At 45.5% G+C, this 23,306-nt stretch overlaps 1 long non-coding RNA gene and 4 other non-coding genes across 5 annotated transcripts; 3 read left to right on the forward strand and 2 right to left on the reverse strand.

Annotated features, from left to right (window-relative positions):
• Positions 1–1,377: 1,377 nt before the first annotated feature.
• On the forward strand, positions 1,378–1,449 carry TRNAH-GUG (transfer RNA histidin (anticodon GUG)). Its single transcript has one exon. It is a non-coding gene; the product is annotated as a tRNA-His (tRNA).
• An 891-nt stretch (positions 1,450–2,340) lies between these two features.
• On the forward strand, positions 2,341–2,413 carry TRNAK-CUU (transfer RNA lysine (anticodon CUU)). Its single transcript has one exon. It is a non-coding gene; the product is annotated as a tRNA-Lys (tRNA).
• An 8,020-nt stretch (positions 2,414–10,433) lies between these two features.
• TRNAN-GUU (transfer RNA asparagine (anticodon GUU)) lies at positions 10,434–10,507 on the reverse strand. The gene has a single exon. It is a non-coding gene; the product is annotated as a tRNA-Asn (tRNA).
• Positions 10,508–10,553: 46 nt separating this feature from the next.
• Positions 10,554–13,180, forward strand: LOC147578310 (uncharacterized). The gene is made up of 2 exons (XR_015255064.1): positions 10,554–12,020; positions 12,986–13,180. It is a non-coding gene; the product is annotated as an uncharacterized LOC147578310 (long non-coding RNA).
• Positions 13,181–17,065: 3,885 nt separating this feature from the next.
• Positions 17,066–17,229, reverse strand: LOC112849183 (U1 spliceosomal RNA). The gene has a single exon (XR_003222607.1). It is a non-coding gene; the product is annotated as a U1 spliceosomal RNA (small nuclear RNA).
• Positions 17,230–23,306: the final 6,077 nt, after the last annotated feature.

Genomic DNA, 23,306 nt, shown 5'->3' on the forward strand with positions numbered 1-23,306 from the left:
AAGAATGACATCCTGTTGACAGGTGTAATATGATAGTATTCATTGAATAGCGAAATCGGTGTTCTCGCTCCACACAGCAATTTGGCAATATGTATTCAAAGCTTTAAAATGCGTATTTTCCTTTGGAGTTTTATCTTAATGCATTTGCCCTATGAAAATACTCTGAAATTCATAACGACCTGTGTATGGAGATAACTCCATCAGGGGAGCCTTAACTCCTTCACTGGATTTCAGACGCCCCCTTCAAACCACAATAGAAAAAACAAGAATTGACTTTTAAAAACCTGTGAATCAGTAAGAAACCACCACAGAATTTTTAATGTAACCAGAGGAGAAATCCTAGAGAACTTCTCTTCCAAGTCCTTCTCTGGCTTTGTATTGGGAATATCTTTTACTATGAATCTTAAGATACCAAACTATGTAACAAAAACTGGACGAGATACTCCTCATAGGGAAATCGACCAGCCCTTCCTCCCGTGTGCGTTGGTGGTATAGTGGTGAGCATAGCTGCCTTCCAAGCAGTTGACCCGGGTTCGATTCCCGGCCAACGCATTTTTTTCCACACCTCCCCCCTCCCCCAAACTTTTAAGTAGTTCAAATCAGTAAAGCACGGAAGAAGGAAAGACTTTTGACCACCCTTGAGTTCTGAGACTGTTGGTTCTGGGGGATTCTCTTGCAAAACAGAGCCTCCGGGGTTTTTGTAGCTGCAACCAAGAGCCAAGCCCGTCTGCTGGGTTCGGCAGCTGGCGTCGCACCAGTTCACAGTAATTATCTTTTGGGGGCCTTTAGGGAAGTGTCTGAAATAGAGGTTTCTCAGATTTGTTTTTCTAAATCCTCGGATGCGCTCTGGTTTACTGAAATGTACGAATAAGGAAGTCAGCCCAAGAGCCCGCAGCTCCCGAGACAGCACCAGTTTACTTGGAACCGGGAAGGAAGCCAAGAACAAACGAAGAGGAGGGTCTCCGAATAGCAGCACTTCTCTTCAGCTTCCACCATTCCGGAGACAGAAACCTTAATTCCAGGGTACAATCTGGAGGCGTAACCAGGAAAATCCTCCGGAGCGGCCTCTCGCTCGTCTGGGAGGGGCGGCTTGATTCTTTGGAAGGCAGGGAAGTGGCTCGCGGGGGGCGACTGGGGATGGTCCGTGGCAGCAACCGCGGAGAAGCAGAGGGGCGATGCTGGCGCTCGCAGCGCGTGATTTGGGAATTCAGAACCGGACTCAAGGGTCACGGCTTCCAGGTTATGGAATAGAAACGTTTGTTTGGTATTTTGGTGTAGATCACTTGAACTGGAGCAATAAGATGGCAGCACAGGGTAGGTATGGCTGTTCCAAAGGGCATAAAATAAGTCCGCACTGCGCCGCCTGGCAGGTGGCGCGCCGTGATCGTATAGTGGTTAGTACTCTGCGTTGTGGCCGCAGCAACCTCGGTTCGAATCCGAGTCACGGCATACCAGATACTGGTGGCGGCCTTACTTTTCAACTCTTTTTTAAGAGTTGCAAAGAGTTTGTAACCTTTTCGTTTCTAGCAGCATCGCAGAAATGCTCTCGACAAATTGGGTGAATTGTTTCTGTTCAACTCGTTCCGTGGCTCGCCCACTCAAGGCAAACTTAACAGTTCTGGCGGGGCCGCCCTTCAGGGAAGTTTGGGGATCCTTGGAGCTGCCACCAGGAGTGCGGAGGTGAGACCCCTTTGCTTCTGACTCGGGAACTCAGCGCCCACCAGGTATTGGAAAATGAAAAGTTGGGCGAGTGGAGTGAAATCGCTTCAGGCTGACTTCCATCTGACCTGAAATCTCGCTAGGACGTTTACACGTAATGGATATGGTCTTTTACTCAAGCCACACAAAATTTTAGTATTTAAAAATAAATTCGTGCACCCAGTGACGCGTCCCTTAGCCCCACTTCCACTCACCGCCCTGGTCGTCCAGGTTTAGGGAAAAGAGGGGATTCGGAGAAGGAAGCAGGGGCTGCAGCCCCAAGGTCCCGGGAGCGCAAGTCCCCACGTCCCTCCGGGTGTTTGAGCCTCTCATCCCCGTTCCCTCAAGCTCTTTCGCCTCAGGGAGGAGAAACCCGGCTGTCAAAGTGACCAGGTCCACGCAGAATTTGCGGACACATAGGTTTCGAGACTCGTGATTCCCCGTCTTCTGCGAGGCTGCTTGGCTCCGCGCAGTCCGCAACATCTTCTCAAAGCTTTGAGTTTCCGGTGGTAAAAGGCTACTATTGTGTTCACAAAATCCTACACCTTGAGGTCTCATTCACACGGACTAGTTTGTACCTGGGCCATGCAGCCTGGCTCTGGAAAGAAATGACTTTCCTAAAAGAGTACCTCGTTCGCCAGCGCCCGGCTAGCTCAGTCGGTAGAGCATGAGACTCTTAATCTCAGGGTCGTGGGTTCGAGCCCCACGTTGGGCGTTGACCTTTTTGTTGTTTCTATTAAAATCTTTTGTTGTTTCTATTAAAATCTTCTGTCAGCAGCCAATAATTACGAATTCCTAAACAGCCATTGCGGCCACTGTTGTTTCAAACTTTGGTAACAATTTTCGGAAATCTCCTCTATTCGCCCCAAATTGAGAAATCTGAATCAGGGATTGCGGTCGTTGAGACCCAGGTTCCCTGACCCACTGCTGCCCGGGGCCGAAGCTTCTGCTGGGGCAAAGCTGACGGGAGCCGGAGCAGCTCCGAGTCCTGACCCGCGGGGCTCCCCCCCTGTCCTGCCGCGACTCTGCTCCACAGAGAAGATTCCTCAGGACCGGACTGGATGGAAACACTCTCGTTCTCTTCTGCTTGGTGGGAATTTTGGTTGAGGTTTTGAAAGGTCTTCTTAGCTGATTAAAAAGGTCTTCCGCTACGTGCTGAGGAGCATCTGTTTTTCCTTTCCAGGTTTTGAAGCGTTCATCAGCCTCAAAGGGCTGTAAAATACAACTCGTTTAAGAAGATCCCGAAGCGGGGAAAAAAGGAGCGCGCCCTGGAAAAGGACCTGGGGAGGCGGAGGAGGGACGCAGAAGTGCCCGGAGAAGGGGAGGCGTGGATGGGGCGGGGCTGCAGGCTAAGGGCGCGCGCGCGGGGAGCCTCTGGTGCCGCCCTGCGGCGGGTGGGGCCCGCGGGTGGTGTAGTAGTTATTGATCCACCCGAGAACTTTGCCCGGAAAGCTTGAATGTGCGCTACATTTGTTCCTGCCAAATCGCCTTCCAGTGTTGGAATAGGTAGGTGTGACTTAAATTGTTCAAGGCGAATGGGAGCCAAGTTTGGCCCAAATCGAGAGGCTTCTCCACCGCCACAAGGACATTTAAATCCTCATACAAGTCGTCCGCCTCCCCTCCCTAAGGATCGTTCAACGGTTCTGGGTTTTCTTTGTTTTTTTGTGGGTTTTTTGTTTGTTTTGTTTTGTTTTTGTAGTTTGTAAATACGCTTCAGTCTCCCTTATGTATCCCACCAACCATCTCCGGGATGATCGATACATGAAGCCAGTTATTCTCAGAAGTGTGGTGCCAGGACACACATCAGCATCACCTGGAAACCTGTGAGATATGCAAATTCTCAAGTCCCACCTCAGACCCGCAGCATCAGAAACCAGAGGCTGGTCCAACAATCTGTGACCTAGCTCTCTAGGTGATCTACGTAAATAAATGTTCAAGTTTAGGAATCACTGGGTCAGTGCAGCCTGCTTCCCTGTCAACCAAGATACAGCACGTTCACGGGTAGGGGACTCAACATCACAAAGATAACACCGTTCCTTAATTTTATGGTTTACATAAGAATATCAAAAAGTGTTTCTTAGAATTCAAACTGGGCAATATAATTCTAAAGGTTAAATGGAAATGGAAAAGTAACAAGCAGAAATAACTCAGGGAAATTCTTTTTTTTTTTTAGAACAATAAGGAAGAACTAATCCTATGAAATATTAATTACAGTAACTAAAATAGTTAAGATATCGTGTATGAATCGACAGTCATAAATGGGACAAGAATCCAGAAGTAGACCAAAATACATAAAGAAATGTAATATATTAGAAAGAAGATCTTGAACCAGTAACTCTAATGAGGAGTTTTTGAATAACTAGGTACGTGTCTAGAAAAAAAATAATGGTCAATGAATATCATGTCCTTTACATAAGGTAAATTCCAAATTGATCAAAGATTCAAATAATAAAGAGAAACATAAAAGTTCTTGTAGAAACATGAAACAATTATTTTATTATCTTGGTGTGTGTGGTAAAAAGTTGTTCTATGACATAAATTCAGAAGTCCTGAGAGAAAATATCCATGAATTTGACTACATAAATCAAATGAAATCTTTATAAGTCCAAACACAAACAACAATTTGGAGAAATATTTGCAACTCACATTGCGCTAAAAATCCTCCACTTTAAGTTCATACTTTGGTGGTTAACATCCTTCTCACTGCCCTAATTGTGAATTCACACCCCAAAACAGCTGAAACCCCTTGATAACAAACCCAACCACTGGACTCTAACTTCCTTCACCTCTTCCCTTCTCCCCCACCCCCCACCCTACCCTTCTCACTCCCTCCACACCTCTCTCACTTTGCTTTCCCTCCACGCCACCCGAGACCCAGTAAAGACTATGGCCCACAGCTCCTCACTGTCTCTACTCCCCCCTGTTAAATAGAGCACCCTGCCCGTTAGGCCCCTGCTCTACACAAGGTGACCCCCCTCTTTGGGACTGTGCATATAATAAACTTCTTCCTTTCAGACCTGCTTCTTTTCTGTGGCTGCACCAACTTCATCAAACCGTACCCAACATCTACATTCTTAGAACATGCATCATACACAAACAGCTAATTTCCCTAATTTACAGAACTACATAACCACTACAAAATAGGCCAACAACCCAGTAAAAATAGCAAACATATAAAGAATAAAAAAAAGAAATTTCTGGGGCACTCAGTTGGTTAAGCGGCCAACTCTTGCTTTCGGCTTGGGTCAAGGTCTCCCGATTGGTGAGTTCCTCTGGCATCAGCCTCTGTGATGGCAGTGGAGCCTGCTTGGGATTCTCTCCCTCCTCTTTCTCTCTCTAGCCTATCCCCTATTGGCACTCTCCCTCTCCCAAAATAAGTAAATAAATATTTTAAAAATTAAAAATAATGAAAATAAAAAGGCAAATGCAATGATAAGGAAAGATATTCAACGTTCAATGCTGTTATTAATGAAAGTAATGCAATTTAAAACTACAATGAAATAACATTTTTTTACCTATAGGGAATGATAAAATTTTTAAAAGTTTAATTTGTTGGAGAGGTTAAAAAATATTAACAAAAAGGTAAATTGGTGTAAGTTCTACAGGGTGCTTTTAAAACAACATCTTTCAAATATCTAAATAAACTTTTTCTTTTTTTTTACTTTTAAACTCCACATTTAGAAATTTATTCCACAGACATGCCTACACACGTGTGAAATTAAATATATACAAGGCTGCCCAGTGGGCCTGCACTTGGGGGCCTCCCGCCCTCCCCAGCTGCCCCCACCATCTCCTGGGGTCCACCCCCAGGCACCTGGAGTTCACTCATCAAATCCCCGGGTGTATTCCCCAACTCCCGAGCCCCGCCCCATGCTGAGCCGCCCCCCCCCCCCCCCCACCACCACCACCGCGCTGCCTTCCAAAGGCCCTGGGAGCATTTTTCATTAAGCACAACACTGGAAACCTCTCTAAATGCCCATCAGTTTGGGGGGCAACTAAAAATAGGGCAGTACAACTAGACAATTAAATATGGTTCGGCAAGCTGTCAAAAAGAATGAGGAAGTTCCTGATATTCCAATCTGGTGTGATTGGAAAGAAATGGTCCTAACAGTTTGCAACATCTTCCATCAGGGGGTAGAGCTTATGAGCTTATTTGTCCACCATCTGAATGTGGGATTGGCTCCCGTGACTTGCTTTGGCCAGTGCTGGCACCTTAGCAAACCTGATGCAAGAACAGGCTTGAAAAATGTTTGCATAGTGGGGGTTAGCCTCTTTTTGCTGCACTGGGAATCCTGAGACCACAGTCTGAAGACCCAGTCAGTGTGCTGGAGAGATTACATGGAGAAAAAGGTCCATCCCAGCTTTTCTAGTCAATTCAGCTGTACCTCAGACATTGCTTGAGCCATCCTACACCGCCCAGCCCCAAATGAGTTGGCTTAGGCCAGAAAAACTTCTAACTCACAGAAGCACTAAAAAAATAATAAATTATCATTATTCTGAGTCAGTAAGTTTGGGATAGTTTGTTCAGTAAAAGCTAACTTAAATTCACTGAGACATAAATCAAGTGTAAATTCCACAGTGAGGAACCATCTTATCATCTGCAATCATTTATATCAAAAGGATAATGGTGGTTGCAAGAGATACACACTTTTACTTGTATATACATCAACATGTCTGGAGTGATACAAAAGAAATATAAATTTATATAAATATAAATATAAACGAAAGGGCCCATTAAGTACTCAGTATCATGGATAAAAATAGATCATCAAGTTTCAAAACAGTAGGGACAAGGGAGGGAGGCAAACCATAAGAGACTCTTAAATACTGAGAATAAACTGAGGGTTGGTGGGGGGTGGGGGAGAGGGCAAAGTGGGTGATGGGCATTGAGGAGGGCACTTGTTGGGATGAGCACTGGGTGTTGTATAGAAAGGAATTTGACAATAAATTATATTAAAAAAAAAAACAGTAGAGACAAAGAGGAGATCCTGTAAGCTTTTGGGAAGGGAGGTGGGAGAACAGTTTAATGTAAATCGGCAAGAATCGGAATGGCATCTGCCTTCTCTACAGTGTTGATACCCTCCAGTCTATAACCATCATGAACAAACCTGTAATCAAAGTTGGGTTTCTTGGCTCATTGCAACGAAGGAGACAGCAGACACGGTGGGGAACTATGGGACAATTCTACCTTTGGAAATCTTAATAATTTATATTCAAAAAGTAGAAGAAGAAGAACAGGGCTAAATATGAAATTGGTAAAGAAGCAACAATTACTTGGTTGGGAAAGGGAGGGGAAGTTTGGTCATTTTTTGTGGTTTGGACTGTGTTCTGCTCATGCTCAGAGATGATCATTGTAGGAATGCTGGCCATACTGACTCCATTTTTGGCCGCCACTTTGACTGTGTTGCTTGGTGATCTTTCTAGTTTTATGTTCTCCACACGCCCCAAACATTACTGTCCATGTCTTATGATCACAGGGGAGACAAGGGGACCAAGTGTTCCATTATGGCCTCTAGCAGGTCTATTAAGTTTCAAACTCAGAGGGGTACCTGGTTGGCTGGTTGGTTAAGCGGCTCAGGTCATGATCTCCCAGTTTGTGAGAACCCCACATTGGGCTCTGCACTGGCAGTGTGGCGCCTGCTTGGGATTCTCTCTGCACACCCCCTCACCCCCGACCCCCACACACACCGTCTCTCTCTCTCCAAATAAATAAATAAATAAATAAACTTAGAAAGGTTCAAACTCGGATAACAGTTTTCACTTCCTGGTGCACACATGGCACCAGGAGGTGTTAATGTTACCCAAAACTGTTGTCTGATTTGTTTTTCCTTCTCAAAGTGCCTTCTCAGTTTGGGGGATACTTTACACTTCTTCTGCCTTCGAACAATCATGAAGTAGTTCTTTTTTTTCCCCCTTTGCCTCATCATGATTACAGAGTGATTTTGTCTGATGTCGGTGCTCTGTGAAATTTTTTAGTTTTAACAGGTGAACATCACAGTCTAGGTGTTTTCAGTCAGGCCAGCTCTAAGCGGACAGCAGTGAAGAGACATTTTTTCTTTCTCAACAGCAACTCTAGCAAATATAAAACAACAATGAAGCAATGCTTTCAAAACTCTGAGGGCAAATAAGTTCAACCTAAAATTCTCTATTTAGCAAAATATCAATTAGCAGATATAATATAGGATATGGATATAATAGACCTTTTCAGACATACAATGTCTCAAAGAGTTTGGTTCTCAAGCAACTTCTCTACAGCATGTGAAGATAGCCTGGTTCATCTGAGGGTTTTAATGTATACTTATAAAGCAGGTGGTTCCTTTGTTATAAAAGTAATAAAGCCATGCTTGTTGACTTTATGGAAAAATAAAATTGTTTATTAAAAACAATCAAGTTAGTACATGTTTAGCCTTTGGGAACTGGGTGGGGGGGAGCTAGTAGAGGTGATGAGAATTTTTTAATGTATCTTTCTATAATCCCTTGATTTTCTGTTGTCACACACACACACACACACACACTTCCTCTAGGAGGAAAAGATAAAAGACAAGTTCTGCTCCCAACTGCACGTGACTGTTCTCAAGTCTGCAATCTGATCACTCACTATAAAAGGCATATTAGACACTCAGGAGATGCCTCTTTATGTTCCCACCTGTTACGGATTTAATGTTTCTGTCCTTCCCAAATCCGTATGTTCAAGCCCTAACCCCCAATGTGATGGTATTAGGAGGTGAAACCCTCAGGAGGTAATTAGGTTTAGATGAGGTCATGAGGGTGGTGCCCCATGATGGGATTAGTAGCCTTATACAAACAGGAAGTCTCCAGACCCTCCTCTCTCTGCCCTCTGAAATACACTGAGACGGTGGCCATCCGTAAGCCTCAAAGAGGGACCTCACCAAGAACTAAATCTGCCACCACTTTAATTTTTGACTTTTCAGCCTCCAGAACTGTGAGAAACACATGTCTGTGGTTCAAGTCACCATATCTATTGGTATTTTGTTATAGCAGCCTGAGCTAGGACACCACGCAAAACCTCGGAAAGGATCACAATAAAACTTTATAAATCTATTTGAGAATGTATTCCCTGTTTCTGTTTCCTCTGAGAAGTTCCCTTTAGCTATTCACCTCAGCTCACCAAACGAGGTTTTAAAACAAGTGTCACATACCAGCAAAGACAGAACAATTCCACAAGATCAATAGAATGGCCACCATTATTAAATTCCCCCAAATAAAGTCCTGAGAATGCAGTGTCTCCTCTTGCTGCCACAAGAGAAATTTTTAAAGATCCATTATCTAGGGGTGCCTGGATGGCTCAGTCGGTTAAGTGTCTGCTCTTGGTTTTGGTTCAGGTCATAATCTCAGTGTTTGTGAGTTCAAGCCCGGCATCGGGCTCTGTACTGACAGTGCACTGACAGTCAGTGCAGAGCCTCTTGGGAGTCTCTCTCTGCCTCTCCCCTGCTCTGTCTCTCTCTCAAAAATAAATAAATAAATAAATAAATCGATCCATTATCTAAAGTCTTAGTCTGATGAAAATTTCAAACATGTCCCCTTTCCAATTTGTATTTGGCTCAGGACCAACCATGAAGGTCCCTCTCTGAAGCATGAGTTCTTGGTTCCTCTTCAGCAGCATAAGCCTGGGCTTCCTGTCACAGGAACACTGGGAACTGCTCCTCTACAGTCCTATGAATCCAACCTTGTGAACCACTTCCCCAGGATCCCCAGGTGGCAAGAAAACAAAAGAGACTGTCACAGCACTAGCCCCTCACCTACCAGACTTAGGGATGTGTGAGACCAACAAGCAGTAACATTCCCCAAGCCAAAGTGATGGATTTGTGCTGCTATCAAATGTCAGATGGGGTTGTCAAAAAAAGAGTGTTCTCTTAGAAGGTGGGAATATAACTATCTGTTATATATATATTCACTATCTGAATATAACTATACTTCTGTCAAGAAGTAGCAACATGAGAAATGGCAAATACTTTGATCCGGAAAGTCCACCTCCAGGAATCTCTTTTAGGGAAATCCATGCATAAGTGATGTTCTGTGAACAGTGATATTTGCATAACGATGTTCTCTGAAGAAGTTTTTATAAGAATAAACATTAGAACAAATGTCCTGTCCAGCAATTAGGGAATGTTTACATCTACACTAGCCCATCCATACCATGAAAAGATATGCAGTTGTTTCAAAGAACGAGGCCAATAAGGAAAATGGTGAGGAAGTGCCACTGAAAAGAGTTACAGCAGCTGATGTTTAATAAACATTTATTCAGTGGTCAAATGGTTCATGTGTATATCTCTATAACATTTAAATTAACCCATAAGGAAAGTCCTCCTATTTGTCCCCTCTTATAGACAAAGAAATTGAGGCACAGAAAATTCCATAATTTGTTCAAAGTCATGGTGAAGGAATCAAAATTTCCATTCAGAACTTGAGGCTTCATGGCAAGCAGTTTTGTTGTTCGCAGTTCTGGGAATTTTCAAGTTTCCAGGATGTGCAATTGTAAAAACCCAGTTTGGGAAAGGACTCGGCAGTGGCTCAGGGGTAAGGCCTAGACGTGAGCTATTGAAAAAAATGCCTTTGCTGAAAAATTTCTTCTTTTAGGCAATTTCATGGAACTAGAGTCTTCGGGCAGCATGCTCTGGAGCCTGATTTAAAGTGGACATAAGTCCAGACGACTCTCAGGGTAAATAAGGTCACTAACAGGTAACCTAAAGTTGCAAGTAGCTAGTAAAAGAGACCGTCCCTGGGTGGGCTCGAACCACCAACCTTTCGGTTAACAGCCGAACGCGCTAACCGATTGCGCCACAGAGACACGGAAACTCCACTTCCTAAACTCATTTCCTGATCCCAGAAATTGCTTCTCAACCTCTGGCTGGATATGTCTTCACATTCCCCTACTCGGGAAACTGGAGGCGTGGGAGATACTGAGGCCAACAGTCGTGTCGCTGGGCACGTCTGAACACCGATACCGGCCCAGATTCACGGGGGGAACTCGGAGAGCCCAACGCCAGATCCACGGCGTCCCGCCGGCTCCTCGCCTCCTCAACAGCCGCCTGCCTCCAGGTGTCGCTCGCAGCCTCTCAGGCCGAAGTCATCCAGCTTCCAATTGTTAGCTCAGAACTACTCGGGGCGCTCACAGTGAGTCCCCGCGACACCAGGCGGACGCGCGTGGGGACACTACATTACCCCTTTGCCCCACCTCGCTGCCCGCCCGCGACGCCGCTAAGATGGGGACTCAACGCGGCAGGACCTGGCCTGGGCTCGCGATGCACCCCGTGCCCCAGGGCAGAGCCGGGCACCTAGGAGCCACTCACTCCGCACTAGGGTCCGACTGAGCTGGCCGCCCGGGACCGCCACGCGGACTCAGTCCGCGGCTGGGGCGGAGGGGGTTGAACTGGAAAAGCCGAAGAAGAGACGGAGCAGGCGCGGGGCAGCCCGGTGACCGGCCCGGGAGAGAGCGCGAACACTCTGGCCGCTAAAGAAAAAGGCCAACAGAAAACTGAAAATGCCGATGTTCCTCCATTTCGATTACCTGCCCCTGGCCTTCTCTCCCCTGGCCACCGCTCGGACCGCAACTGCGTGCGGTTGGTGCTCTTGACTCCGAAAGACACATAGTCCGCTTGTAAGTGCTTGGTTTAAAGACGGCAGCGCCGTGAGATGTCACCCTTTGGCCCTAGCGACCCCCGAGTGCAGGCCTCGGTGCAGGTGGGAGGCCCACAATCCCTGCTTACAGCAGGAAAGGAGGAAACGCTACAAACCGTCCCCCTGGGGGGACCCGGTCCTGCCCCGGTCCGGAGCCGGCCGCGCACCCCTCCATCTCGCCCCCGTGCCCTGCCGAGGAATGTAGACGAAAGTGACCAACCGTTTGTATTCCTCGTAGGTGCACTGCCTGAGGCAACCGTAGGAGAGGCTGATAAAGAATTCTGAAGAACAGGGCGTCCGTGTGGGCTTAATATTAAGACTGGAGTAAACTGAGTGATGCTCACTGTGTTCTAAGAGTAGGACGAAGACAGCTGTAGCTTTAATTCCACGTCAGTAGAGCTGAAATTCGCTATAGCTTGGTAGCCATTTTCAGGCTATCCGCAAGCGTGTACTCAGATATTTTTTCTTTATAAAGTAGCTAATAATATTCTCTTTATCAATATGCGTGTTCCTTTCTGTCGTATTTCCCCAACCACGGACAAAGAAGAGGCGAACAAGCAGGGCGGGGGCACAGAAAGTGCACTTGGCATCACAGAAACTTACACTTGTGCCTAAAGAACTTGGAGAAAAGTGCCCACGACGGTTGTGGAAAGTTGGAAAATTCCAGTAACAGGAATAAGGAGGTGAGGGTCCGTGGTGAGTCCCGTGGAGACCCCTTGGGGTGAATCATCCCGGACGTTCTTTCCACCGAAGTCTGGGGTTCAGTCTGGGCGCAAACTAGCGCCGACAGTGGCGGTTCTAAACCGCCCAGCGGAGGGCGGAGTTGCTCCCTCAGCCCGACCGCATCCCCGCGCAGCACTTTATATCCATTACCCACGTCCCTCCTCGAGCTCAGAAGTAGGAAGTTCAAAGGCCTGGGTTGTGACTTAGTGCGAATCAGCTGCCGGCCTGAGGAAATCTATTAAACTCTCTACAGACCTATTTCCTAATAAACATACACGCCGAGGTTGTCTTCGGTCTCGGCTCAGATATTTTACATTTGGGCAACGATTCCAAGCTGCTAGAGGGAAAAGAAGAGCATCTACTTCGCGTCATCTTGCTAGCTCAGTTTGTAGCGCTCACGACTTCTAATTTCAAGGTCTTGAGCCTCTCCCAGCTTCCAGTGCATTTTATTTGGCGGTCTTCGCATTGGGTACCCTCCGTGGCCGGTGCTATGCGGTTCCCGTGGTGGCCACGAGAGGGCGCGTGGTCCCTTCCCCTGGGAACTCGGCTCCCAGGAACCACTACTTTTTTTTTTCAGTTTGGATGGTAAAGAATAATGATGCCCTGTCGATTCACTGTCTCTGAGACTGGCAGAAACCCAGTATTTCTTTTTTTTTATTTTTTAAAAAAAAATTTTTTTTTCAACGTTTTTTATTTATTTTTGGGACAGAGAGAGACAGAGCATGAACGGGGGGAGGGGCAGAGAGAAAGGGAGACACAGAATCGGAAACAGGCTCCAAGCCATCAGCCCAGAGCCTGACGCGGGGCTCGAACTCACGGACCGCGAGATCGTGACCTGGCTGAAGTCGGACGCTTAACCGACTGCGCCACCCAGGCGCCCCAAACCCAGTATTTCTTTCTTTTTTTTTTACCACCCCAACTCTAGTATCGTCTTGAGTCGGGGCATGGGGGGTTGGTTGCCGTATATTTAGCTGCCCAGCTCAGGTGCTACCTCATTCTCTCTGCTGCTACCAAACTATGGGAAAAGGCACAAAGGCAACAGGATTTGAAAGTAACTGACTTCCTTTGTAATTTTAAATGTTTTATTCTACGCATTAAAAGACTTATTCCAAGAATGGTGCATAGGTTTCCACAGATCACCAAAGGAGTCCTCAGTAGAAAAGCAGTTTAAAATCTGCATGCTTGGGAGAAAAGACTCCGTGACCCCAGAAACGGGGGGGGGGGGGGGGGGAGGCGGGGGGGGGGCAATGGGAAGGAAGATTCAGAAGGAAGAGCTACAAAATTGGGTGGAGGGGAGGAAAGAGATGGATTCTAGGGGCTGGTCCCCACTAAGGACAGTTTGTCTGGACCTCCCCTCCCAACATTTTGTCTTTCAAAGCAGCCTCTCTTCCAACTGGCTGATTCTGGGAATTCTAGCATTTTCTACTAGGTGTACTAGGCCTACACTATGTTCCCTCTACCAGGACCAGATCCAGCACCTTACAGTTGGCCTTTTGCTAATCCTCTCTTTTATGGTCCTAGGAGAGTCTGTAGGCGAGGCAAAACTTTATTTCTACCCTCTGGGGGACTCCAAATGGGTCTGAGAATTACGTTGACATAAGCAGATTAATAGGAGAAAAGCACACTGATATTTACATATACAATGGGAAGGTCCAACAGGAAAATGAAAATTCAAAGAAGTGAGTAGGCCTACGTGTTTCTGTACTAGGTTGAACAAAGGAAAGCAAAATATATGGCAAGATTAAAGGGAGACACGAGTTATTTTAACAAGGTCTTTCCATGTTTCTCTGGGTCCTGACTTCCTGTCTCAGATGACAAGAATGTTTCTTTCCTTCTGGTCTGGGGAGGGCACCTTTCACATGAGTTTTCTCTCCTGCTTTCAGGAAGGAATGGGGAGGTCAGAGTGCTTATCTTGCACCTGCTGTTTCCCAAGTGCCTTTGGCTCAAAATAATCCTTATGTTGAAGTGGCAGATTTGGGAATGGCATATCCTGCCACTCTTCAAGTTAAAGCATGGGAATATGCTCAGAGAACAGGATACTTAGCCCAGATCTCCTTCCAGTGCTGTGGGGTCACCATGCTGACAGTGAGTCCAGCAGTCTCAGATCATTCTTATTATTTGTTAATAAACTAAAAAGAATACCCTTGGGCTAGGTCATTTGTAAACATGGAAAATAGTATTAAAATTATTTAGAAATCAGTAATCTATGTAAAATCCTTCATTCTATCTTTTGTAATTTTTTAAAGCACTTTTTTTAATTTTATTTTTTTTAAGTAATCTCTACAACCAACATGGGGCTCAAACTGATGACCTCAAGATCAAGAGTCACATGCTCTACTGACTGAGCCAGCCAGGCACCCCTAAAATCCTTCATTTTATTTTTAAGATTTTATTTTTAAGTAATTTCTACATCCAACATGGGGCTCGAACTTACCACCTAGAGATCAATAGTCTCCTACTCCACCAACTGAGCCAGCCAGGCGCCGCTAAAATCCTTCATTTTACAGTCACTGGCAAGAATTCAGTACTTGCACCTACAACTATAACACAGTAATATCACCAGATTAGTCTTCTTGCTTTAAACAACCATAATAATGGACAAAATATGTGAAACACCTGTTTATAGACACTGGACAGAAGTAGGGCAAGACTATGATTCCCTGAGAAAAGGGTTCGGGAAATGATCTGATTCCAGCAAGGTGGAATCTCAGCAGAATACAGTCTTCACACTGAGCTGAGAAGGTAGAGATCAAAATTAGGGCAGCTGAATCATCAGAGCAGAGCACCAGAAGATGCCAGTTTTTAGAAGTCCATGTTGGGTCCCCAGTGGGTCATTTGGTGAGTGTAGGGCAGCTCAAGTACAGAGAGCTATTATCCAAGGTTTACCAGATTACAGATGCTACAAGATAGAAAACAGAATAGATCCTAGAGATCAGTGCTGTCAACACTGGAATTCAGGCCTTGTTAACAACTTAACAACTCTACCACTTTGAGCATTCAGCTGATACTCCAGAAATGCTCTGTTTTAGGTGTGAAAACCACACCCTAGTTAGTGTAAGGCTTACTCTTGACTCTCCCTAGCAAATATTAAAGCCAAGCCCTGATAAGATTAACAGAGGAGACAGGGTTTCGAGGTTGAGTCATATCAAGTTAGAGAACTTTGGAAACAACCTGGACTCTCCAAAGATCCACCTAAATAAAACATAAAGCCAGTCCTACACAAGTTCAATGTCATAGGCTAGTAATCAAATTGCTTGGTAGAACAAATTGATACTGTCTGGAAGAAGATACCAGAATCTGGAGTCTCTAAAATGTATCTTTCAAAGTGTGCTGAAGCAATAAAAAAAATACTAGACATACAAAGAAACAAAGGCATTTAATTCATACTTTAAAAAAATAGCAGTCAAGAGAAACCAACTCCCAGATGTCCCAATAGTAGATTTAGCAGACTTGAAAATACATACACAATGTATACATTATAATTTTACATATATTTTTATATATAAATAATATATATGAAAAGCAAAAGGAATATACAATGTCAATGAGTGCTCTGTGTTCTAACAGAGAATCTCACGAAAAGTGAAAATCATAAAAAAGAATCAAATAGAAGTTCTAGGATTGCCCAATGGACCCACAAACAAGGAAAGATACAGATTATGCATGGTTTCAGCGACATGGGTTCCACTCACCATGGCTAATGGTAACCAGCACTACCGAGGGCCCAACAGCCAATACCAAAGAACAACTCAGCTCCTGATATAATACCAGTCCCCAGTAGGAAAGAAGGGAAGGTATCAGCCAGGCTGGTGGGTCACAGGTTGATCACACAGGACCTTTACATCATGGGAGAGGCACTGGAATAGATACATTTATTATGGTTTTGCCTTCTCTGCCTGGCCTGCAGTGGTTCTGCTTAAAACAATCATCTTGTGTGTACTTTCAATGCCTCTTCCATATCCTGGAATTCCACACAGCATTGCTTCTGACCAAGAACTCATGTGACAGTTGCTGCCCCCCCCGCCCCCCGCTCACTCGCCAAATTTGCTCTGAAGTAAGTAGCCTGATGGAACGGAATGTGCTTTTGAAGATTGTTTCACTGCCACCTGGATGACAAGACAATGCCTTGAGAATCTGGATATTTCACACATATAACACTATATCAGCAACCAGTATATGGTGCTGTTTCTCCCAGGTCTGGGAATCAAGTGGTCAAAATGGGAGTGGCGGATACACTAGTAAACGTTTTGCTTCTCTCTCACCTCTGTAATTATGGGCCCTGGAAGTCTCAGCTCCTGAGAGAAATGCTCTCAGCAACAAATGCCATAATGGCTGTGTTAAAGTGTACGTTGAGACTGCTCCCGGGCCATTTGGGGCTCCTCACGACAGAGAAGGAACAAATAGAAAGTTCCTGAGTGGGATGACTGATCCTGACCACAAGAGAAAACTGGAGTGCCACTACACAAAGAAGCAAGTAGAGTACTTGAGAATGAGGAAAGCCCTCAGAAAACCAAAAGCCTTTAGAAGACCTCTTGGAACTCAGTACACTGATTAAAAGTCAAGGATGGAGAGTATTATGCTAAGTCAAATAAGTCATACAGACCTGAGAAATTCAGAAGACCATGGGGAAGGGAAAGAGTAAAAAGAAAAAAAAAAAAAAAAAAGAGGTTAGAGAAGGAGAGAGCCAAAACATAAAAGCCTCTTAAAAACTGAGAACTGAGAGTTGACGGGGGGTGGGTGGGTGGGAGAAAAGGGTGGGTGACAATGGTATTGAGCAAAGGACCTGGTGGGATGAGCACTGGACGTTGCACGGAGATTAATTCCACAACAAATTTCATACTTAAAAAAACAATAAAAATAGAAACTCCAGACTAAAAAAATAAATCAGTTAAAACTACAACAAATCAATACATATGAATCAAAGCAAGTGATCTGAGCACATTCCCAAAAAAACTGAAACCAAAAACCTATAAGGTAGTAAACCTGTCTCTTACACCATAAAATACAGGGGAAAGCGCGAACGCAGTCCCCCACTACCACAAATTATGCAGTCGAGTTTCCCACATTTGGGGAAATCGCAGGGGTCAGCACATCCCGAGTGCAATGGATAAGCCTCGCCCTGGGAAAACCACCTTCCTGATCATGGTATCTCCCCTGCCAGGTAAGTATGACTTCCGGCTCCTCCGCCCCACTACACCCTCTCACGCCTCACACTCTCTACACACGGTCACTTCCGTCCACACACCCCCGAGCCTCCCTAAGACTTTGCCACACGCAGCACACGCACTTGCAACCAACAGTCCTGGAATAGCTCCCACAGCACGCGAGATCATACGCTATTTAAACGGCAGTTGCCGAAACAGCAGCCCCTGCGCTCCCCTATTTACATAGCACACGCCCTATCCGTGACGTCACGGGAACGCTCCTTTCCTTCCCGCCCACGTCCCGCCCTTGCCCTCTCCTTTCTCCCTTGATGCACAGCCAGTCAATGCGGCGGGGGGCGCGAGCAGAGACAAGGGCCTGTCCCTCTTTTCCCGCAGGGGCAGAGGTCGTGGGTTTTGAAACCTTGGGCTTGTGGGAAATCTGTCTGGCAGGCTGCTGACGCCAGTACACCTTTCTTCAAACAATGCCTTTCTGGGTGGAGAGTGCAACGGTTAGGATTACAGAAGAGCTGTGTATATACACTGAGTATATCTACTAAAACTCATTAAGCTTCACAACGGGTGGAGAAACCTATTCCATTCTTGAAGGTTCAGTTTCATTCATGGAACATTTCATTCCTTTCACTGTCAACCTTTAGGTGTGGGAGAGTGTTTTGAATTTTCTTTTTCTAGTCTTTTTCTGGAACACATGTTATTCTGTAAGCAAAAAGGGCTAAGGGTCCCCAGAAGCAGAAAGCCTAGACGTAGCTTTCGTGACACAAGAGAAGTCATTTTAGGCCCTCGGTTGTTTTCCGTGATCTATGATGCCCTACAGGCTCTACTTGCGTAAGCACACTTCTTAAAAACCTTCCTAGAAGGCGTCAGAATTAAAAAGAAATGCCAGATTCTCAGTAGTTAAGGATTTTAAAGGAATGAATAAAAAAGAGTGCAAAAACTAACCGTCTCTACCAGGCTACGAAGTAGCCTAACCATATCAGAGACAATAAAACTCCCACTACTATTTCAAAAGTAAGACCCTGTACCCCCCCCCCCTTTTTTTTTGAAGGGTGGGTGCGCATGAGCAGGGGAGGAGCAAAGAGAGAGGTTGAGAGAATCTGAAGCAGGCTCAGCGCTGTCAGCACAGAGCCGGATTCAGAGCTTGATCCCACAAACTGTGAGATCATGACCTGAGCTGAAATCAAGATGCTTAACTGACTGAGTCACCCAGGTGTCCCAAGACACTGCATTCCTTACCAGAGATAGGGAACCCAAGGCCCCATCCAGCATGCCCATAACCCCCTTGCCCTTGTCAGACAATTACATCTCCTTCATTAAAATGTTAAAGTCTTCACTAATGTAACATTAGATGCACTTAGGAGGCTTGGTTTTTAAGTACACCTGCATAACCTTACGTCAGCCTTTACAGGCAATGACAAAACTCTGAATATTCATCCTAACCCTAAATAAAAAGAACCTGCTTACCCCTGCTCAGGTAGTCAAGGCTTTGGAAGTTCTCTCCGGTGATCTCCTTATTGGCTGTAAATAAAGTTTGGGTGACAGTTCCACCGGGTGTAGTCTCTACCTGGAACTCAACAAGGAGGGAAGTTACACTACGGTTCATGTTTGGACCTCCTGAACTCATCCACTTTCCTGAACTAAATGTCTGTTTTTACTTCCTTGTTCTTACTTTGGTTTCTGGGAAACGTTCTTGACATCATCCTCCAACTCTAATGGAAGTAATCTGTGGTATCAAAGATGTTAAACAAAAACATCATGACCTGTAAGTGCCAAAGAAAGGATCAACAGAAGCTACAGAGAACCACGAAGAGGTAACTGAGGGTGGTACCAATGCCTTAAATTTTTATCACATCTCTCAGTGTAATTGAGTTTGATCAAAAGAACAGGAATTTGATGTGGCACCTTGACTGACTCTTGATTTCTGTTCAGGTCATGATCTCACGGTTCATGAGTTCGAGCCCTCATTGGGCCCTCTGCTGACAACACAGAGCCTGCTTGGGATTTTCGCTCTCTCCTTCTTTCTGCCCCTCCCCCAACTCATGTTCTCTGTTTCTGTCTTCTCTCTCTCTCAAAATAAAAAACTTTAAAAAATACTTTAAAAAAAAAAAAAAAAGATGGTAATTGTTAAAAAGAAAACCACAGGCCCAGAATGGCATCACTTAAGGTAAGGCCCCCAGGTCAGTAAATGAGGTCTTAATACCTAACCTAGCTGCACTTTCACCCCACCCCAGAATGTAATCTTTAACCAGTCAACTCAGAGTTTCCTGGTCAATACCAGGAAATTTACTGATAGACCCCTTCTCCCTGTAGGAGGGCAACCTTGCCTAAACAATACATTCTTTGGGGCGCCTGGGTGGCTCAGTCCGACTTCAGCTCAGGTCATGATCTCACAGTTCGTGAGTTCCTCTGTGCTCACAGCTCAGAGCCTGGGGCCTGCTTCAGATTCTGTGTCTCCCTCTCTCTCTGCCCCTCCCCTGCACATGATCTATCCCTCTCTCTGTCTTAAAAGTACATAAAACATTAAAAAAAATTTTAAGAAAAAAAAACCCAATACATTCCTTGTTCACCAATTCCCTCCTCCTCCTCTCCTCTTCCCAATTTCTTCTATAATGCCCTCTCTCCCCCTTTAAAAACTTTTGTTTAAACTCAGTGGAGCTCCCCTTGACTTGCGAGATGGAAAGCCGCCCCTATTCGTGAATTGTTTAATAATAAAGTTAATTGGATCTTCAAATGTACTTGATTGAATTTAGTTTTTAAACAGGTATTAAAGTGTGCCTTATAAAATGAGTCAGCAAATGTTTCTTTGTCTATTTTCTGAAAGATACTGTAGAGAATTGGTATCATTTCCTTAAATGTTTGGTACAATTCACCAGTGAAACTACTGAAGTCTGGTTTTGTTTTCAGAAGCTTATTAATTATGGATTCAATTTAGGCCTATTTAGATGGCCAATTTCTCCTTGTGTGAGTTTTGATAAATTGTGTCTTTCAACGATTTGGTTCATTTCATCTAAGTTATCAGATTTGTGAGCAGTTGTTCGTTATAGTCCTTTATTATAAAATTTTTAAAATTTTTTAATGTTTATTTGTGAGAGAGAGAGAGAGAGAGACAGAGTGTGAGTGGGGGAGGAGCAGAGAGAGAGGGAGACACAGAATCTGAAGCAGGCTTAGGCTTGAGCTGTCAGCACAGAGCCCGATGTGGGGCTCAAACCGCATCTGTTATAAGGACCTGCACTAGCTGTGGAGCATGTTAGTGTTATTTGCAAGTTGACTTAGATTAGTTGTAAATGTGTATTGCAAACTAGAGAGCAGTCACCAAAAATTTTAAAAAAGAAACAACGGAAACATCGTCCATGGCATGATGTGGCAATAGAGATAGGCAAACTATCATTGGAAACTCCTAGTCAAGCACTTACAAAAGGCAGGGACTTGGGGCATCATGTATACTATACCTTTGAACATTTTTGTCACATTAACGAGTGTAATGAGCGGCTCACTCCGTCATCGAACTGAAGTGGTATATAAGAAATAGGGTCCAAGTAGGCCCTGAATGTGCAAGGAAGCCACATGAAGAAGTGTCACACACGCCTGCAGTCCCCATTCCTGCTACACTCCCTTCTCTCCTCACAGCCTGCGCCTAGGGTGTCATGGGGACTTCCCTACAGTTACCATAGAAAGGGAAACCTGGGGCCTGGTTCACAGATGGTTCTGCATGATATACAGGCTCCACCTAAAAGTGGACAGCTGGAGCCCTGCACCTGCTTTCCAGGACAGCCCTGAAGGACAGCAGTGAAGGGCAACCGCTCCGGTGTGCAGAGCTTTAGTAGTATACGTGGCTGTTCATTTTACTAGACATGTTTGGAAAGTTGGTGACAAGGAAGCCTTGGAAAGAAGTATGTGGACAGACCTCTCAGATGGAGTGAAAACACTCCATCTTTGGGTAAATTATGCTTACCCAAAGGTGACCTCCGCAGAGGATGATTTTAATAACCATGTGGATAAGGTGACCTGTTTTGCAGATACCAGTCGGCCTCTCCCCAGCCAGCCTGTCATCACCCAATGGGCGCATGAACGAAGTGGCCATGCTGACCCGGATGGAGTTTATGCACAGGTTCAGCAACATGGACCTCTACTCACCAAGGCTGACCTTGACAGTTGCTGCTGAGCGTCCCAATCTGCCAGGAGCACAGACCAACACTGAGTCACCAGTACAGCACCATCGCCCAGGGTGATCAGCCAATTACCAAAAGGCAGATTGATTACATTGGGCCACTTCCATCATGGATGGCACACTCCTTTGTTCTTACTGGAATAGACACTTACTCTGAACACAGATTTGCCTTCCCTGCACACAATGTTGGCCAAACCCACCATCCAAGCACTTATAGGATGCCTTACCCAGCCTTGTGTGATTCCACACAGCACTGTTTCTGGTTATGACCTGAACTGTGCCCCCTGCCCCCTGCCCCCAACAACCAAATTCATATGTTGACGCCTGACTCCCAACATGACTATTTGGAGATAGGGTCTTTAAGGAGGTAACTAAGGTTATATGAGGTCGGGTCGGGTCCTAACCCAATAGGACTGGTGTCCTTATAAGAAGAGGAAGAGACAGAACTGGCTTTGTGTGAGTTGTGTGTGTGTCTGTGTACACGCGCGCGCACGCGCGCACACACACACACACACACACACACACACACACACGTGCAGCTCAGGAAGAGTCTTCACCAAAAACCAGCCCTGCTTGCACCATGATCTTGGACTTCTAGCTTCCAGAACTGTACTAAAATAAATGTTTATTTATACCATCTGTCTATGGTATTTTGTTATGGCAACCCAAGAAAACTAATACACTTCTTTTTTTTTAATTGTTTATTTATTTTTGAGAGAGAGAGAGAGAGAGAGAGAGAGAGAGAGAGAGAGAGAGTGCTGTCAGCACAAAGCCCAGCACAGGGCTTGAACCCACAAACCATGAGATCATGATCTGAGCCAAAGTCAGATGCTTAACTGACTGAGCCACTCAGGTGCCCGAAACTAATGCACTTTTCATCACGGAACTCACTTCACAGAATTTATAGAGTACAGCACTGGCTGTGGGATTCACTAGTCTTACCATGATCCCCACCATTCTGAAGCAGCCGGCTTGAGACACCAGTGGAACGGCCTTCTGAAAACTCAGTTATAGTGCCAACTGGGTTGCAAAACCTTGAAGGGCTGAGCAAGATTCTCCAGGAGGCTGTACATGTTCTGAATTGGCATCCAGTATGCGGTGCTGTTTCTCCCATAGCCAGGATCCATGGGTCCAGCATCAAAGGGTAGAAATAGGAGTGTTACCACTATTGCCCTTCATCACCCCAGCAAAACTGCTTCTTGTCCCCGCAACCGTGTGCTCTATTGTTTGACCTACAGTCTTTTCTGTGTGGCCATGCTTTCCAGCTCAGGTCTGCTTTTCTAATAGCACAAGCGATATCAGCAGCCTTGCTAACACTTAGCCCCATCGCTAGGCAAGCATCACAGGATTTGACAGATAAAGAATCATAGGACTGTCCCTGTTTGGTGTTACGGACTGAACTGTGCTCCCTACTCTCACCCTGAATCCTTATGTTGAAGCCCTACCCCTCAAAGTGACTGTATTTGGGGGTAAGGCCTTTGAGGGGGTAATTATGGTTAAATGAGGCAATAAGAACTGGGCTCTAATCTAATAGGACTGGTGTCTATTTAAGAAGAGGAAAAGAGGGGTGCCTGGGTGGCGCAGTCGGTTGAGCCTCCGACTTCAGCCAGGTCACGATCTTGCGGTCCGTGAGTTCGAGCCCCGTGTCAGGCTCTGGGCTGATGGCTCAGAGCCTGGAGCCTGTTTGTGATTCTGTGTCTCCCTCTCTCTCTGCCCCTCCCCCGTTCATGCTCTGTCTCTCTCTGTCCCAAAAATAAATAAACGTTGAAAAAAAAATTTTTTTAAAAAGAAGAGGAAGGGGCGCCTGGGTGGCGCAGTCGGTTAAGCGTCCGACTTCAGCCAGGTCACGATCTCGCGGTCCGTGAGCTCGAGCCCCGCATCGGGCTCTGGGCTGATAGCTCAGAGCCTGGAGCCTGTTT

The sequence above is a fragment of the Puma concolor genome, chromosome C1 (assembly GCF_028749965.1).
Source record: "Puma concolor isolate L17-30 chromosome C1, mPumCon1.1.hap2, whole genome shotgun sequence".
Taxonomy (NCBI): domain Eukaryota; kingdom Metazoa; phylum Chordata; class Mammalia; order Carnivora; family Felidae; genus Puma; species Puma concolor.